Here is a 5,164-nt window from a genome sequence, read left to right as displayed (position 1 = left end):
TGAAGAAAAGTCTTCTGAATAATGTAAAGGACTCTAGTTTAAAGTAGTTAACAACTACATAAGAGTAGTGGAGGAAACACTGAAAGTGGCAAACGGATTCTAGATGTAAGGTAACCTTAAAATCACATATGAATTCACACTGGAATACAACACATATTTCACAAACAGCAAAAATCTTCTTCAACAACTTATAGGTGCAAGAAAAAACCTCATTGTTGTCCTAAATGTGGTTAACGCTTTTCAGGCAGCAGTGGTCTTTATAGTCATAAATGACTGGCTTACTTGTGATAAGCCTCTTAGCTGTTCTGAATGTTGAAAGTGGTCCTCCTTTATCAGCCATCATCAGCAACACGTAAGATTTCATGAAGGACTCAGAAACTGTACTGGAAGTACGTCAGCCATACAGGAACTGATCATCTCTGCACCAGTGCTGTGACATAAGATGGTGAAAAATACAAACACCAGACAACAGAATGAGGTAGCAACAGTACTGTGCGGTGATAACAACTTCAATCACAGAACACAACTAAAAAAGTTCAATGTAATAATGAAAATATGGAGAAGTCAAATCCAATCCACGGTGCAGTGCCAACTACCAGGAGGTAGCACTGACAACAAGAGGAATATTTTTTGTTTCGGACCTTTGGAGATGGGGCCTCATCTGAGTAGCAATGTACTTGTATCATCTCTAGGATGTCATCTGATGGATGACGCCTGGGCTGAGTGCAGACAGCCGTTCTTAACCCTGATAATGAAGAAGTCATTTAGCGACGTCAGCTGATAGCCAATGCTGTCCAATGAGATACTGGGGAGGGACATTCGAGGAGGACAGGAGACTAAAACGAAAGTTCAGCACCTTCTTCATATCGATACCCAAGACAACGTTTCTTCATGTCGAGGCTTCAAGCTGGATGCCACAGGAGCTCCAATAAACTCCAACAGCAGAATGGACGATTAGAAAGCTCTGCTCTGAGAATGTCAGCTACACAAAGCTTCGGCTTCATTTACTTGAAAGAAAACTTCAAAAAGCAGAACTGACCCCTTCTGTACCCCCACCACTGAAGGTCAAATTTGACCCCCTCACTACTCTGTTGGTTCACTCTGCTTGGACTTTCTGTACTGTATTCTGTTGTAAGTTTATGTTTCATTTTTTGGCCACACTCTTTTTACATTTCATGTCATTGATGTTCTCAAATGTGTGAGTAAAGCTTGACTCTTACAAGGACTTCTCTAAAAAGGGTACATTGGCCATGAAATGCAATAAGGCAGAAACATATAAAAAGTGGAAATCATAAAATGAAGAGGTGACATCGATGAAATACACTCAGTGGCAGAGGTGATGAGGATAAAATCAGAAAGGACAGCACAGAAAAGGCAGGTACCAACTGAAAACAAAAGAAGAAAGCTGATTGGTGGAAAGAACTGTCAGTCACTCCTGAGTGGACTGTTGAGGACAGCCGTGGCATTGAGACTTCAGAGTTCATGTGTTTTTAATTTCAAATCTGTGACCATGCACTGAATAAGTCTGTTATTTATCGGTTAGCATGTTCTGAAACTGTAATGTCATCACAAAGATCATACAAACATGTAATGTGCCATTTGTGATCAATCACTTTTGTTGATTTTTATGGCACCATTCATCAGCCCTGTATAGAGTGCCACTTCCAGATTGGCAACCCCACTGCGCCCCATAGCACATTTGGAGTTTGGGACTGGAGCACAAAGTGGATGGCACTCTGAGAAGGACAGACTTGTAATATGTGAACAAAGCCAGCTGCCCTCCCTGGTCTGTCTTCATTCAGAAGGACTCACCTGAGTGGTGAGATTGTTCTGCGGCGCTCCTGTTAGCCAACATTTCATCAGCTTGCTTTCTACGTTTCATCTGATAGCCAGCAGAGTTAATCAAATATGAGCCAGGCCTGTTATGATGTGAACGTTCGTAACATTTTGTTTTGCTTTAAATGTTTTTTCTGTTTCTTTGCTTTGAGTTCTTGGAGGCCTTGTACATTACAGATTATTAATACTTGAGCACTTGGTGTTAATAATGAATTGACAATTAATAAACTGTTTTTATTGCTAAATTCTAAGTGTGGCCTGTTGCCATTTTATAGCTTTATTCTTCTTGACTGTATTGCTGTGATGTGTTGCCTCGCTAGAAAACCTGCAGCCAGTGCCTCCAGCCTGATTTAGATCATGTTTCAGCAAGAGTGAAAGGGAAGGTCTACAGGATGGTAGTGAGACCAGCTATGTTATATGGGCAGGAGACGGTGGCACTGAACAGAAAGCAGGAGACAGAGCTGAAGGTGGCAGAGTTAAAGATGCTAAGATTTGCATTGGGTGTGATGAAGTTGGGGGATTAAAAATGAGGACATTAAAGAGTCAGCTCAAGTTGGACAGTTGGGAGACAAAGTCAGAGAGGCGAGATTGCGTTGGTTTGGACATGTGCAGAGGTGAGGTGCTGAGTATATTGGTAGAAGAATGCTAAAGATAACACTTCCAGGTAATTAGAGAAGAGGAAGTCCTAAGAAAAGGTTTACAAATGTGCTCAGAGAGCTTATACAGGTTACGGGGGTAATAGAGCAAGATGAAGAGGACAGGAAGATATGGAACAAGATGATCTTCTGTGGGTAACCCTAACGGGAGCAGCCAGAATGAAGAAGAAGATTTTATTTCTATTGCAGACCTGGCTTGTGTATATTTATCAATTTTGACCAATGTCCAGGGGCCTCATATATAAACGTTGCATGTGCACAAAAATGTTGCGTATGCCCATTTCCACACTCACTGAGACGTATTAAATCTAAACTTGCCTATAAGCTATGCATATTTTCACTGCAGCCTCCCCCCGTGCATACACACTCTTCTGCTATCAGCACCCAGTGTCAAAGCAGTGCCACTGTTTCTGTGTGCTCTCCCTTTTTCAGATTCACAACAATGTCGCAGGATGTGTCAAATACACCAAAATCAAATGTATATCATTGACAGATTTCACTCATTAGATTGTAATGATTCTGTAACAATAGAATGGTGAACGGAATGGCCAAACTATTCCAAATACCATAGCTACTTTAGTGTTGTTAAAAGCCATCACAAATAAAAGAATTAGAGGAGAGCACCTCGTATTTATAGATGATGATGGTGATGATTGGCTTCTAAATCAATTTCGATTTCCCAGAGTTCTCCTCTTGGAAAGGAAGTTTTTGGGAGAAAAGGATTTTAGTTAATGGATGGATCCCTTTCAGGTCTTTTTCTGCACCCTCTTTCTGCCACGTCTTTATCTCCTTTTCTGTTGCTACAGTTTGTAAAGATGAAACTGCATCCTTGGATGATTCTCATTCCTCCTCCCGTTGTAGGAATAAAAAGGTTAGTGGTGAAGTAGGATCCCAGGCGGCTTTTTTGCCCACATGTCTGCTTGCACATTTCCCTCACTTACTGGATTTGTTTTCCCCGTGTGAGTTTGACACTTCACTACCACAAGCGCGGCTGTCAAATGAGATATTCTTGCCTGTACTAAGATGGAAAGTACAGCATGTTGTACCTTAGCAGTTAGTGGACTCATGAGAAGAACATCTGAGCGCTAATATGACCTCTGTTGTTACAGCAGCTGCTTTCAAACAGGCCAGGATTGTAGCGACCACTGGATCCAGTTCCTTAGAATAGTACGTGACTGTATTTGTCTATCTCTGTTGTTGAGTTAGTACTGCAGTCAAATACCCCTCTTCTCCTCCATGAACAGACTGAAAGGATGAGAGTAGTCTGGAAGTCCTAACATGAGTGTTATTTTATAACAGTAAAAGCCTTCTCAGCCTGCTACGTCCATGAAATTTTATCAGTAAAAGCCAAATTAGGAGAGGTTGCTAAATCTTGGAGTGGCTGTGCTCTTTCAGCAAAATCTTGAACCCATTGCTGGAAGTACCCCAACATTACAAGGGCAGACATACAGTAACTTGCCACCTTGTAATAAAACAAGGTACATTTTAATAGCCTCGATCCTATCATTAGAACGTGCACATTCTCCTGCAGTTAAATCATGACCCAGGTATTTCATTTTTATTTCAACCAGTTGCAACGTTTTCCGGAATAACTTGTGCCCGTTTTCCACTAGGAAGACCAACAAAGCCTTTGTGTCTTCTTCGCGTTGTTCCTGAGCCTCCGAGCATAACAACAAATCATCTACATACTGCACTAGCACACGACCACCCTTTGGCCAAAAGCCTTCCAATTTTTTATTAATAATTACCTACATGCACACACACACACACACACAAACAGGGAGCCTCTATATATCCCTGTGGCATCACAGTTCAGGTCCAGTGCTTCCCTTTAAAAGTGAATGCAAACCAGAACTGGGATTCAAGGTGAACAGGAATAGAAAAGAAAGCATTTGTGAGATCGATAACAGAAAACCACATAGCAGTGGACAGGACTGCAGAGAGAATGGTGGAAGGATTCGGGACTATAGGAGTTCTAGGGTGTAGAGGAGCATTGACTCTACGGCGGTCCTGAACGAACCGCCAGGAGCCATCTGATTATCTAACTGGAAGAATAGGAGAATTCACAGGGGAGTATTGGATTGGAATAATAGCACCCGCTTAACTAATTAAGCATGATCAATGGTAATACCGGCATCGGCCTTAGGTGAAAGAGGATATTGTGCACGATGTGAACAGAAGGATAACTTTGGAAAAACGACCAAGGAGTTCAACATGAGCTATTCAGACAAAATCATATTTCCCTTGTTCCCAGAGAGATGAGGGGAGTGAGTCTAATCAAAAGATTTGAAGGGTAAACAGCATACAGTAGGAGTAGGTTTAGGGGTGGAAGATGAATGACAGGGTGATCATCTTACAGGTACAACTAATCCTTCTGCAATTTTCTTAACAGATCCATCTGGGGTGGACCAAATATCAGGTCCCACATACTCCCAAATCCTCCCTTTCCTGACATGCTAATACCCTTGGTTCCACATCACGCCACTGCATGATGGAACCACTCCAGAAGAAAGGCAATTGTTGTGGCAGAAGGGAGATAATGCTGAGATATAACAGTTCATTAGGCAGATAGTCTCTTTTATGACAACAGCAGCTAAAAACTCAGAAAACCAGACTTCATCATAATGAAGTCCAAAAAATAATCATGCAGTACAGTAAAAAGATTTTGAATA

The 5,164-nt window shown here is 41.6% G+C and overlaps 1 protein-coding gene across 1 annotated transcript in view; it reads left to right on the top strand.

Annotated features, from left to right (window-relative positions):
* Nucleotides 1–5,164, top strand: part of LOC120528368 (tigger transposable element-derived protein 1-like) — an 86,025-nt gene that overhangs the window by 48,110 nt on the left and 32,751 nt on the right. The gene's annotated exons all lie outside the window — the stretch shown is intronic.

This window comes from Polypterus senegalus, chromosome 4 (genome assembly GCF_016835505.1).
Source record: "Polypterus senegalus isolate Bchr_013 chromosome 4, ASM1683550v1, whole genome shotgun sequence".
NCBI lineage: Eukaryota > Metazoa > Chordata > Cladistia > Polypteriformes > Polypteridae > Polypterus > Polypterus senegalus.
The sequence above is the reverse complement of the archived record's forward strand: the minus strand, read 5'-3'. Positions and strand labels throughout refer to the sequence as shown.